This window comes from Balaenoptera ricei, chromosome 5 (genome assembly GCF_028023285.1).
Source record: "Balaenoptera ricei isolate mBalRic1 chromosome 5, mBalRic1.hap2, whole genome shotgun sequence".
NCBI classification, from domain to species: Eukaryota; Metazoa; Chordata; class Mammalia; order Artiodactyla; family Balaenopteridae; genus Balaenoptera; species Balaenoptera ricei.
In genome coordinates this window covers 43,543,586-43,558,600 of record NC_082643.1, presented here as the reverse complement: position 1 = coordinate 43,558,600, position 15,015 = coordinate 43,543,586, and positions in this window count along the sequence as shown.

Below are 15,015 nucleotides of genomic sequence, written 5' to 3'. Positions count from 1 at the left end.
AGTGATGTTGTAAGTGCTTTGTTATGACTCTGGCAAGTTTCTTAGCCTTTCCTAACTTCAGTCTTCTCACTAATAAAATAGATATAATAATGTGTACCACATAGGATTATTGTGAGGATTAAATGAGGAAACATATATAAAACATACAACATATAGCAAACCCTCAACTGATATTTTTTTCCCTCCTCTTTCTCTTCTTGTACTAGGCACTGGCCGTCTATTGCATGAACTATTGATAAAATGTCTGCTGGATTCTATCTTCCAATTGGCAAGTTACTGTTAAATCATTTTAGTGATATGATGAGGGGGGGAGAGACAGAGAGGGAGAGAGGATAGATAGGTAGATGACATTACAGTGGTGGGAAATTCAAATAAGAGACTCACTCAGTAAGGGCTACTCTAATCACAGTCCTGAAAGGACTGTACCCCATTTCCCCACCATTCAACCAGATGAGGATCCATTTGGGTAACTGACAAATCTCTAGAGGTTCCATAGCTTTAGTTACAGAGCCTTGGCTATAGGAGGCATCCAGTACATATTTGTTGCTTCATTGATTCAAAGAAGAGGAAAGGAACAAGTTATTGGCTGTCTTGAATTCATGTAAAAAATCAATTTTTCAATTTTAATAATCCAGTTGAGGGAGGTCATTTCTTTTTATATCACCTGTAATTTTCTAGCACATTGATCTTTGTTTAGACTGATCAGAACATGTAGGCAGTGAATAGTTAAAGCAACCATCTGGAGTCTGAGAATCTATTTAAGGTTAATTAAAAAACTTGAATTTAAATGGGAGCTTCAAGATGGCGGAGGAGTAAGACGTGGAGATCACCTTCCTCTCCACGAATACATCAAAAATACATCTACATAAGTAACAGCTCCTATAGAACACCTACTGAATACTGACAGAAGACCTCAGACTTCCCAAAAGTCAAGAAACTCCCCACATACCTGGGTAGTGCAAAAGAAAAAACAGAGACAAAAGAATAGGGATGGGACCAGCACCTCTGGGAGGGAGCTGTGAAGGAGGAAAGGTTTCCACACACTAGGAAGCCCCTTCACTGGCAGAGACGGCAAGTGGGCAGGTGGGGAGGGAACTTCAGAGCCAGGAGGAGAGCTCAGCAACAGGGGTGCAGAGGGCAAAGTGAAGAGATTCCTGCACAGAGGATCAGTGCCAACCAGCACTCACCAGCCTGAGAAGCTTGTCTGCTCACCCGCTGGGGTGGGAGGGGGATGGGAGCTGAGGCTCGGGCTTCAGAGGTCAGATCCCAGGAAGAGGATGGGGGTTGGCTGCATGAACGCAGCCTGAAGGGGACTAGTGCACCACAGCTAGCCGGGAGGGAGTCTGGGGAAAAGTCTGGACCTGCCTAAGGGGAAAGAGACCATTGTTTTGGGGTGCGCAAGGAGAGGGGCTTCAGAGCACCACCTAAACGAGCTCCAGAGATGGGCGTGAACCTCGGCTATCGGCACGGACCCCAGAGATGGGCATAAAACACTAAGGCTGCTGCTGTAGCCACCAAGAAGCCTGTGTGCAAGCACAGGTCATTATCCACACGTCCCCTCCTGAGATCTTGTGCAGCCCGCCACTGCCAGGGTCCAGTGATCCAAGGACAACTTCCTTGGGAGAACACACGGTGCACCTCAGGCTGGTGCAATGTCACGCTGGCCTCCGCTGTTGCAGGCTGGCCCTGAATTCCATACCACTCCCTCCCCCTGGCCTGAGTGAGCCAGAGCCCCCTAATCAGCTGCTCCTTTAACCTCGTCCTGTCTGGGTGGGGAGCAGATGCCCTCAGGTGACCTACATGCAGAGGAGGGGCCAAATCCAAAGCTGAACCCCAGGAGCTGTGGGAACAAAGAAGAGAAAGGAAAATCTCTCCATGCAGCCTCAGGAGCAGTGGATTAAATCTCCACAATCAAATTGATGTACCCTGCATCTGTGGAATACCTGAATAGACAATGAATCATCATAAAATTGAGGCAGTGGACTTTGGGAGCAACTGTAGACTTGGGGTTTGCTTTCTGCATCTAATTTATTTCTGGTTTTATGTTTATCTTGGTTTAGTATTTAGGGCTTATTATCATTGGTAGATTTGTTTATTGATTTGGTTGCTCTCTTCCTTTTTCTTTTATATATATATTTTTCCCTTTTCTCCTTTTGTGAGTGTGTATGTGTATGCTTCTTTGTGTGATTATGTCTGTATAGCTTTGCCTTTACCATTTGTCCTAGGGTTCTGTCTGTCCTTTTTTTTTTTCTTTTAGTAAAGTTTTTAGTGCTTGTTATCATGGGTGGATTTGTTTTTTAGCTTGTTTGCTCTCTTTTTTCTTTCTTTCTCTCTTTTTTTATATTATTTTTTAATTTTTTTATTTTTAATAATATATTTTTTATTTTTTATTTTAATAACTTTATTTTACTTTATTTCATTTTTCTTTCTTTCTTTCTTTTTTTCTCCATTTTCTTCTAGGCTGTGGGGCTGGGTGTCAGGCTGGAGCCTCAGAGGTGGGAGAGCTGAGTTCAGGACATTGATCTAGAGGCCTCCCGGCCCCATGTAATATCAAATGGTGAAAGCTCTCTCACAGATCTCCATCTCAACGTGAAGACCTAGCTCGACTCAATGACCAGCAAGCTACAGTGGTGGACAATCTATGCCAAACAACTAGCAAGACAGGAAAACAACCCGACTTATTAGCAGAGAGCCAGCCTAAAATCATAATAAGTTCACAGACACCACAAAACACACCACCAGATGCAGTCCTGCCCACCAGAAAGACCAGATCCAGCCTCATCCACCAGAACAAAGGCACCAGTCCCCTCCACCAGGAAGCCTACACAACCCACTGAACCAACTTTAGCCACTGGGGGCAGACCCGAAAAACAAAGGGAACTATGAACCTGCAGCCTTCAAAAAGGAGACCCTAAACACAGTAAGTTAAGCCAAATGAGAAGACAGAGAAACATACAGCAGATGAAGGAACAAGGTAAAAATCCACCAGACCAAACAAATGAATAGGAAATAGGCAGCCTACCTGAAAAAGAATTCAGAGTAATGATAGTAAAGATGATACCAAATCTTGGAAGTAGAATGGAGAAAATACAAGAAACATTTAACAAGGACCTAGAAGAATTAAAGCAAACAAATTCTCTAAAAATTCTCTAGAAGGGATCAATAGCAGAATAACTGAAGCAGATGAACAGATAAGCGACCTGGAAGATAAAATAGTGGAAATAACTACAACAGAACAGAATAAAGAAAAAAGAATGAAAAGAATTGAGAACAGTCTCAGAGACTTCTGGGACAACATGAAATGCACCAACATTCGAATTATAGCGGTCCCAGAAGAAGAAGAGAAAAAAAAAGGGACTGAGAAAATATTTGAAGAGATTATAGTTGAAAACTTCCCTAATATGGGAAAGGAAACAGTCAATCAAGTCCAGGAAGTGCAGAGTCCCATACAGGAAAAATCCAAGGAGAAACATGCCAAGACACCTATTAATCAAACTATCAAAAATTAAATTCAAAGAAAATGTATTGAAAGTAGCAAGGGAAGAGCAGTAAAAAACATACAAGGGAATACCCATAAAGTTAACAGATGATCTTTCAGCAGAAACTCTGCAAGCCAGAAGACAGTGGCAGGACATATTTTAAGTGATGAAAGGGAAAAACCTACAACCAAGATTACTCTACCCAGCACGGATCTCATTCAGATTTGCCAGAGAAATTAAAATATTTACAGACAAGCAAAAGCTAAGAGAATTCAGCACCACCAAACCGGCTTTACAACAAATGTTAAAGGAACTTCTCTAAGGAGGAAACATAAGAGAAGGAAAGCACCTACAATAACAAACCCAAAACAATTAAAACAAGGGTAATAGGAACACACATATCAATAACTACCTTAAATGTAAATGGATTAGCTGCTCCACTAAAAGGCATAGACTGGCTGAATGGATACAAAAACAAGACCCGTATTTATGCTGTCTACAAGAGACCCACTTCAGACCTAGGGACGCATACAGACTGAAAGTGAGGGGACGGAAAAAGATATTCCATACAAATGGAAATCAAAGGAAAGCTGGAGTAGCAATTCTCATATCAGACAAAATTGACTTTAAAATAAAGACTATTACAAGAGACAAAGAAGGACACTTCCTCATGATCAAGGGATCAATCCAAGAGAAAGATATAACAATTATAAATATTTATGTACCCAACATAGGAGCACCTCAATACATAAGGCAAATGCTATCAGCCACAAAAGGGAAAATTGACAGTAACACAACAGTACTAGGGGACTTTAAGACACCACCTTCACCAATGGACAGATCATGCAAAATGAAAATACATAAGGAAACACAAGCTTTAAATGATACATTAAACAGGATGTACTTAATTGATATTTATAGGACATTCCATGCAAAAACAACAGAATACACTTTCTTCTCAAGCTCTCATGGAACATTCTCCAGGATAGATCATATCTTGGGTCACAAATCAAGCCTTGGTAAATTTAAGAAAATTGAAATCGTATCAAGTATCTTTTCTGACCACAATGCTCTGAGACTAGATATCAATTACAGGAAAAAAATATGAGGAAAATACAAACACATGGAAGCTAAACAATACACTACTAAATACCAAGAGATCACTGAAGAAATCAAAGAGGAAATCAAAAAATACCTAAAAACAAATGACAATGAAAACATGACAATCCAAAATCTATGGGCTGCAGCAAAATCAGTTCTATGAGGGAAGTTTAGAGCAATACAATCTTACCTCAAGAAACAAGAAACATCTCAAATAAACAACCTAAACTTACACCTAAAGCAATTAGAGAAAGAAGAACAACAAAACCCCAAAGTTAGCAGAAGGAAAGAATTCATAAAGATCAGATCAGAAATAAACGAAAAAGAAATGAAGGAAACGATAGCAAAGATCAATAAAACTAAAAGCTGGTTCTTTGAGAAGATAAACAAAATTGATAAACCACTAGCCAGACTCATCAAGAAAAAAAGGGAGAAGACACAAGTCAATAGAATTAGAAATGAAAAAGGAGAAGTAACAACTGACACTGCAGAAATACAAAGGATCATGAGAGATTACTACAAGCAACTATATGCCAAGAAAATGGACAACCTGGAAGAAATGGACAAATTCTTAGAAAAGTGCAACCTCCCGAGACTGAACTAGGAAGAAATAGAAAATATAAATAGACCAATCACAAGCACTGAAATTGAAACTGTGATTAAAATCTTCCAACAAGGGCTTCCCTGGTGGCGCAGTGGTTGAGAATCTGCCTGCCAATGCAGGGGACACGGGTTCGAGCCCTGGTCTGGGAGGATCCCACATGCCGCGGAGCAACTAGGCCCGTGAGCCACAACTACTGAGCCTGCGCGTCTGGAGCCTGTGCTCCGCAACAAGAGAGGTCGCGATAGTGAGAGGCCCGCGCACCGCGATGAAGAGTGGCCCCCGCTTGCCGCAACTAGAGAAAGCCCTAGCACAGAAACGAAGACCCAACATAGTAATCAATCAATCAATAAATCTTTAAAAAAAAAAAAAAAAAAACTTCCAACAAACAGAAGCCCAGGACCAGATGGATTCACAGGTGAATTCTATCAAACATTTAGAGAAGAGCTAACACCTATCCTTCTCAAACTCTTCCAAAATATAGCAGAGGGAGGAACACTCCCAAACTCATTCTATGAAGCCACCATCACCCTGATACCAAAACCAGACAAAGATGTCACACACAAAAAAACTACAGACCAACATCACTGATGAACATAGATGCAAAAATCCTCAACAAAATACTAGGAAACAGAATCCAACAGCACATTAAAAGGATCATACACCATGATCAGTGGGGTTTACCCCAGGAATGCAAGGATTTTTCAGTATAAGCAAATCAATCAATGTGATACACCATATTAACAAATTGAAGGAGAAAAACCATATGATAATCTCAATAGATGCAGAAAAAGCTTCTGAAAAAATTCAACACTGATTTATGTTAAAACCTCTCTAGAAAGTGGGCATGGAGGGAACTTACCTCAACATAATAAAGGCCATATATGACAAACCCACAGCCAACATCATCCTCAATGGTCAAAAACTGAAACCATTTCCACTAATATCAGGAAGAAGGCAAGGTTGCCCACTCTCACCACTATTATTCAGCATAGTTTTGGAAGTTGTAGCTACAGCAATCAGAGAATAAAAAGAAATAAAAGGAATCCAAATCAGAAAAGAAGAAGTAAAACTGTCACTGTTTGCAGATGACATGATACTATACCTAGAGAATCCCAAAGATGCTACCAGAAAACTACTAGAGCTAATCAATGAATTTGGCAAAGTAGCAGGACATAAAATGAATGCACAGAAATCTCTTGCATTCCTATACACTAATGATGTAAAATCTGAAAGAGAAATTAAGGAAACACTCCCATTTACCATTGCAACAAAAAGAATAAAATACCTAGGAATAAACCTACCTAAGGAGACAAAAGACCTGTCTGCAGAAAATTATAAGACACTGATGAAAGAAATTAAAGATGATACAAACAGATGGAGAGATATAGTACGTTCTTGGATTGGCAGAATCAACATTGTGAAAATGACTCTACTACCCCAAGCAATCTACAGATTCAATGCGATCCCTATCAAACAACGAATGGCATTTTTCACAGAACTAGAACAAAAAATTTCACAATTTGTATGGAAACACAAAAGACCCTGAATAGCCAAACAATCTTGAGGGGAAAAAAACAGAGCTGGAGGAATCAGGCTCCCTGACTTCAGACTATACTACAAAGCTACAGTAATCAAGACAGTATGGTACTGGCACAAAAACAGAAATATAGGTCCATGAAACAGGATAGAGAGCCCAGGGATAAACCCACACACATATGCTCACCTTATCTTTGATAAAGGAGGCAAGAATATACAATGGAGAAAAGACAGCCTCTTCAATAAGTGGTGCTGGGAAAACTGGACAGCTCCATGTAAAAGAATGAAATTAGAACACTTCCTAACACCCTACACAAAAATAAACTCAAAATGGATTAGAGACCTAAATGTTAGGCCGGACACTATAAAACTCTTAGAGGAAAACATAGGCAGGACACTCTGTGATATAAATCACAGCAAGATCCTTTTTGACCCACCTGCTAGAGAAATGGAAATAAAAACAAAAATAAACAAATGGGACCTAATGAAATTTAAAAGCTTTTGCACAGCAAAGGAAACCATAAACAAGATGAGAAGACAACCCTCAGAATGGGAGAAAACATTTGCAAATGAAGCAGCTGACAAAGGATTAATCTCCAAATTATGCAAACAGCTTATGCAGCTCAATATCAATAAAGAAGCATCCCAATCCAAAAATGGGCAGAAGACCTAAATAGACATTTCTCCAAAGAAGGTATACAGATTGCCAGGAAACACATGAAAGGATGCTCAACATCACTTATCATTAGAGAAATGCAAATTAAAACTACAATGAAGTATCACCTCACACCAGCCATCATCAAAAAATCTACATACAATAGATGCTGGAGTGGGTGTGGAGAAAAGGGAACCCTCTTGAACTGCTGGTGGGAATGTAAATTGATACAGCCACTATGGAGAACATTATGGAGATTCCTTAAAAATTTAAAAATAGAACTACCATGTGACCCAGCAATCCCACTACTGGGCATATACCCTGAGAAAACCATAATTCAAAGAGTCATGTACCACAATGTTCATTGCAGCTCTATTTACAATAGCCAGGACATGGAAGCAATCTAAGTGTCCATAAATAGATGAATGGATAAAGAAGATGTGGCACATATATACAATGGAATATTACTCAGCCATAAAAAGAAACGAAATTGAGTTATTTTTAGTGAGGTGCGTGGACCTAGAGACCGTCATACAGAGTGAAGTAAGTCAGAAAGAGAAAACAATACCATATGCTAACATGTATATATGGAATCTAAATATATATATATATATATATATATATATATTCTGAAGAACCTAGGGGCAGGAGAGGAATAACGACCCAGACATAGAGAATGGACTTGAGGAAAAGGGGAAGGGGAAGGGGAAGCTGGGACAAAGTGAGAGAGTGGCATGGACATATATACACTACCAAATGTAAAATGGATAGCTAGTGGGAAGCAGCCACATAGCACAGGGAGATCAGCTCGGTGCTCTGTGACCACCTAGAGGGGTGGGATAGGGAGGGTGGGAGGGAGGGAGACGCAAGAGGGAGGAGATATGAAGATATATGTTTATGTATAGCTGATTCACTTTGTTATACAGCAGAAACTAACATACCATTGTAAAGCAATTATACTCCAATAAAGATATTAAAAAATAAAATAGAATAAAATAAAAATTTGAATTTAAATTATAAAAGACTAGATCTGGGCATCATAAAGGAATTTTTTTCATCAGTACCTGTTGCTTGATTTCTTAAATGTACCAAATACCTTAAAATTTTCTACGCAAGTGGTAAATTTCAGGTAGATATTTAAAAAAAAATTCTCAGCAGATTCGCTATTGGCAATACAGCAGAAACCATTTTATCATCTATTTAAAACGTTAATATTTTGCGTAGTGATGAAAATTGAAATTGATGACTTCAGTGATGGATATAGGTTTTCCTGGTGTATAAGAAGATGACATTGTATCCATTTCTTTAAATGCATGTATATAAAACTTTTTAAGAATATATTTTACAATTAAGTTTTTTTCAGAGCTCTAAATGAGCTTTGTGCTTACTTTTCTAAGAGCTAGAAAGTTTGGAACTAAAAGTAAAAACAGCGAAAAAAAGTTTGTTGTAAACTTTTTCCATATGTAGGTAGTTGATTTGTAAGAGTCCTGGTGCACCACCTGGTTCCATGCTGAATCCTCCCCGCAATTGGTTTGTTTTGTTCCCCCAAATTGCAATCCAGTTATCTGAATAATAGCTATTGTTTCTGAGTACTTACTAAATGTCAGTTATATTTCTTAGTTCTTTTCATAAATCAAATCATTTAAACTCACAGCAGCATTATAGGTATTTTGCAGATGAGGGAACTGAGGTCCAGAGAGCATAAGTGACTTGCAAAGGGCTATATGGGTAGCAAGTGGCAGAGCTAGAATTTTACCACAGGTAGACTTGGCTTTACAGGTTGTGATTTGCTTCTTTATCGCACAGCCTCTGAAAAAGTCAGGTGCTGACCTCCACCTCAAACTCAGCATTCAGGGAACTTATCCAATTGCGTGGACCCTCTCCAGTGACATATGTGCGAGGAAGAAAAGCGGACCTCCCTTTCCTTGGGTCAGGTCTGGGTCAGCTGTGTATCTGCTGGCACCACTGGGGCTTGGACAGCAAGTTCATTCTTAAAGTGAGCTGCAATTGCTTTCTTCTATAGCAAGGTTCACACCTCAGCCTGTCTTTGTTAAACCACCTGCATCCCTTTTCTCTTCTTGGGGTTTTGGTGGTGATTAACTACTTGACTTCTGCGAAGACAAACTGATTCCCACTGACAAAGTAGTTGGTCACCTAGAAAAAAACCTCCTGATGCTGTGTTAAATTGACCATTCCCTTCCCTTTTTTATCCCTATGAATTGAGAGCCACTGTAGTGATAGAGCAGCAGGGATGACAGAACATGGGGACATTGCCAGCTGTCTCAATAATGGCCCTGCTACTTTGCTCAGCCATCAACTCTTTCCTGATGCTCTCCCAGGGAAGCAGCAGGCCCTGAGGTCTCAGCCTGGGAGAGAGGTGCAGAATGAGGCTTCATGCTGGGAGTGAAGATTATGCTCTGAGTGGCATTCCTGCAGAGGCTTTAAATGGTGCCAATTTGGGATGGATTTGTCCTGGAGGGATTTGGTCTGCTAAATTCCACCTTCTCTTTCAGTGAACACCGGTGATTATCTCTGAGTGCCCCTAGAGGCAACTTCCCACGTTTCAGATACATGTGGCTCCATCCAGGAGCTCATTGCTCTCAGCTTGTTTATCGTGGGCTGTTCACTCTGCCTTCCCGATCGCTTCATCTTCCTGAGCCATTTACGCCACTTGTGCTTATGGTCTCAGATTCATGCTGAAATGCTTTGAAAATGCAAGGGAAAACAAAGGTTTAAGCCAGTGGGTAGGGAAAATCACTTAGACATCTTTTGACTTAAAAGCTGCTATAAAAACTTATGTCATTATTTTTCCCAAGGCTTAAAATAACCTCACTGACACCATGCTGGGTAAAAGGTGCTCAAGTTCACAGCGTGCCTTGGCTGACACCAGTCAGAATCATATCCAAGGGAAAACGCATGACGGATGGATCAGCTCCTGGTGCAGTATCTCAGCCCTGCTTACTTGATAATTGTCAGGTAGAGATTTCCTTATGTCATAAATAGAAAGCTATTTATTTAACTTTTCTGTGAAAGAGAGAACTCTGGGATTATCTACTGTTCCAAATGCCCCCTGGTAAGTAAAAACAAATGGAATCCAAATTAAGTTTTATATTGTCATCTCTGGTATTTATGCAATTTGTGTGAAAATGTTGGAAACAGATCCCCTTGGATGTTTTTGGCTCTAGGCATGTTGTATAGGCAATAGTTGATTACTTTCTCATTAAACACAGTGTTAGCTTCTTGTTCCATTTACTCCCAGAAGGCAGAGCTGCAGCAGAGATGGAGTAGAGACTCTGGGGAGATGAATGTAAGGACGAAGAACTCTTGCCCTCTTCATTTATTCTATTTACAGCAATAGATTCCTCAGATCCTTCCGATGGGAATGAAACTGGAGATATATTAAGAGATAAATAGTGTTTTTATGAGGAAAGGTCAAGGAATATAGAGAAGAAAAAATCAGGAATTAATTTTTTTTTTACTATATTAATCATTGTTTTTCTGGTTAAGCCAGAAAAATTTGCAGCAGTAGAATTAAATAGAAATGGCATTCATTCATTTTTTCAGCAAGTATTTATTGAACGTCCCACTGTGTGCCAGGCACTAGAGTGGATGAAAAGACTTAATCTTTAACCTCAAGGAATGTGCAGCTCTGAATAGATGAACATCAAATGAATGGTAAACAATAAGCATCTTGCATTTCTTTCTCTCTCTCTCTCTCTCCATATATATATATATCTATCTATATATAGATATATCTATATATCTATATATATCTATATATAGATATATATAGATATATATATAATTTTTATACATATATACATATATAATACACACGTAATTTTTTTTTTGTCCAGACAGTAGAATTGAAAACTAAATACAGTTGTCCCTTGGTATTCTCTGGGGGTGGGAATTGGTTCCAGGACCTTGAAGTTACCAAAATCTGCAGATGCTCAAGTCTCTTATATAAAATGGTGTAGTACTTGCATATAACCCACACACATCTTCCTATATACTTTAAATCATCTCTAGATTACTTATAATACCTACTACAATGTAAATGCTATGTAAATAGTTGCTGGCACATGGCAAATTCAAGTTTTGCTTTTTGAAACTTTCTGGAAATTTTTTCCCCAAATATTTTCAATCCATGGTTGGTTGAATCCATGGATGCAGAACCTATGGATATGAAGGGTCAATTGTAAATAGAACCAGGTCTTAGAAACCTTAACTCCTCCACGTAGAAGCCTCTACTCTCTCCACCCGCCCCCACCCACTGTCCCCTTATGACCTAAACCACACAGGTAAAGGTTTTGACTTAAAAGGTACTCTACATGCTCATTTCAAAGTGCAGAATGTTATAATAGGAGCTTAGTGCTCTAAGACACTGTCTCAGGAACCCCTTTAGCCCTTCACTTGGAGAACCCAATCAATGCTGGTGTTGTCTAGAGAGGTGCACCTTTCCATCTGGAGCTAGTTTTTTTGTGTCTTGAAAACCTTACTTGGCTCTCCTGTCTTGCTTTGTTTTGCTTATATTCCTAAAAATTCATGACTTTATTGTTATTTTTTCCCCCTGCTTTCACTTTCATCAGGCAGCTTTTTTAATCACAGAGTTCATTTGGCTGATAGTATCAGATAATTTAGCAGTAGTTTAAAGAGACAGGGTTTGTTTATTTCACACAACAAGAAGTTCAGGGGTAGGTTGTTCAGCACTGCTATGATACTTCAGTGATGTCATCAGGCACCAAGCTTCTTCTATAGTTTGCTCTGCCATCCGTTCTATGTATGCCTTTATCCTCTTGCTTATGGGCTCGTGGTTACAAGGTAGCTGTTGCACCTCCAGGCCAAATGTTTGCATTCCAGTCAGAAAGTTGAGGAGGAAGAGAGAAGCAAAGGGCTATGCCAGCCAAATGTATCCCCTAACCCTTTTTTCTTCAAATCAGGAGATGCCAAGGCTCTCCCAGAAATCCCACCTAATAAAAGCTTATATCTCACGGTCAATAAGGCAGGCTGGGGCATCTGAGGATGGTCGTAGGTGTTGGGTTGCTAACCAGCGAAGGAATGGCTACACTGTGCCCTTAATTCTTTTTTTTTTTTTTTTTAAAGAGAGTTTCTAACAAAGGCCCTTTTTTAAAAAAATTAATTTTATTTATTTATTTTATTTTTTGGCTGCGTTGGGTCTTTGTTGCTGAGCGCGGGCTTTCTCTAGTTGCGGTGAGCGGGGGTTACTCTTCGATGCGTTGCACGGGCTTCTCATTGCGGTGGCTTCTCTTGTTGCAGAGCACGGGCTCTAGGCGCGTGGACTTCAGTAGTTGTGGCTCACGGGCTCTAGAGTGCAGGCTCAGTAGTTGTGGAGCACAAGCCTAGTTGCTCCGCGGCATGTGGGATCGTCCCAGACCAGGAATCGAACTTGTGTCCCCTGCATTGGTAGGTGGATTCTTAACCACTGTGCCACCAGGGAAGTCCCCCTTAAGTTCTTAAACTGTAATACATGCTGTATTCAAATTTTCAGAGGTAGCCTATAGGGCAAACCTGAGAAAGGATTGGGGAAAGCAACTCTGAGGTGAATTAATATTAGACCTAAACTAATGTTGGTACATGATGGTGTTCTCTCATCTAACCAAAAAAGTGATTTCCAAAAAACATCAAAACTTTTTAAGGAAAAATTTATTGGGACTTTAAAAAAATAAGGTTCTTGAAACTAAAAGGACATAAGCAAACTTTCTTCAAGTTTCATCATAGATTCCTATAGGAACCAACTAAAAATAAAATGTAAATGTGAAGCTGGTGAACTTAAAGATATCTGAGCACTGATTTCTGTTAGGCTCACCTTGATTTCTTTAAGGTTCAGGGGATTTGGGTTGTTGTAATTTTCTAACACATAATATTCATAATGTTATCAATAATGTCTCATAACCAGAAGATATACATTTGCTGATGAAATGAACTGCTATTTTTTCTTCAAAATTAGATGAATCACAACGATTTGCCTTTTATTGCTAGAGTACAATGAAATCAACAAGAACATCTAAATTTTCTATTTTTTGGCATTATTCCAGATACCTTTGTTATAAAAGCATTTTCACAAGACTTTATGTGCCCTATTAAATTTACAAATGTGAGATTTTTATAACCTGTATAGTATCCTTCTCTTTTCCTGCATCTGACTTTGTCTTTCTTTGCACCAAGAAAGATAATGCTTTAAGACCCAGAGAGATTAAATCTGAGAGTGACATCTTCTTGTGCACTCCCATCCGTCACATCAGAGAACCTAATTATCTTAGTGATCATTGACTAACTACTGGTAAGAGAATCTCTAAGATGTTGTCCTTCCAAACCAAGGGCCGAAGTATAAATAAAGCTTCCAACTAACCAAAGCAACCTATAGTTTCAGCCTCTATTTGCAAAGAGATCCTTTAAAAGTTTGCTGCTCTGTTTTACTGCTTACTTTTTCAACAGAACCAATACCAGGGAGTGATCACTTGTCCACTGTGAAGAGCTGCTAGTGCTTGTAATGGCGGCAGCATATCACCAGGCTTACATGTACTGTTTCACCCCTGGCCTCACAGAGAGGGAATTCAGGAGGTCAATCAGAGGGAGATAACAGAGCCTTCTCTATGACTAGAATAAAATAAATTCAGGGCCTCTAAGCAAAGAAGGTAGGGTGAATTTTTCCTCATAGGACATGTATACCTACAGTCATGCAAATTCAGACCTGTAGGACTGATAGGTTTATTTGCCCTGAATCACTAGGAGTGAAACTTTCCAAATCTCAGCTTTGGTAATGTTTTTTCCCAAAGAGCAAAAAAATCACTTTGGGAGTGAGTGAGGGAGAGAAGAGAAGAGAAGAAGTTTAAGAACTGAGCCTTGGGATTGAAAGCCCAGAGATAAACCCATGCACCTATGGCCACCTAATCTATGACAAAGGAGGCAAGAATATACAATGGAGAAAAGACAGTCTCTTCAATAAGTGGTGCTGGGAAAACTGGACAACTACATGTAAAAGAAAGAAATTACATCACTCCCTAATACCATACACAAAAATAAACTCAAAATGGATTAAAGACCTAAATGTAAGGCCAGATACTATAAAACTCTTAGAGGAAAATATAGGAAGAACACTCTCTGACGTAAATCACAAAGATGTTTTTTGATCCACCACCTAGAGTAATGAAAATAAAAGCAAAAGTAAACAAATGGGACCTAGTTAAACTTAAAAGCTTTTGCACAGCAAAGGAAACCATAAATGAAATGAAAAGACAACCCTCAGAATGGGAGAAAATATTTGCAAACAAAACAACTGACAAGGGATTAATCTCCAAAATATATAAACAGCTCATGCAGCTCAATATCAAAAAAACAAACAACCCAATCCATAAATGGGCGGAAGACCTAAATAGACATTTCTCCAAAGAAGACATACACATGGGCAAGAGGCACATGAAAAGATGCTCAGCATCACTAATTATTAGAGAAATGCAAATCAAAACTACAATGAGGTATCATCTCACATCGGTCAGAATGGCCATCATCAAAAATTCTCCAGACAATAAATGCTGGAGAGGGTGTGGAGAAAAGGGAACCCTCCTACACTGCTGGTAGGAATGCAAATTGGTACAGCCACTATGGAGAACAGTATG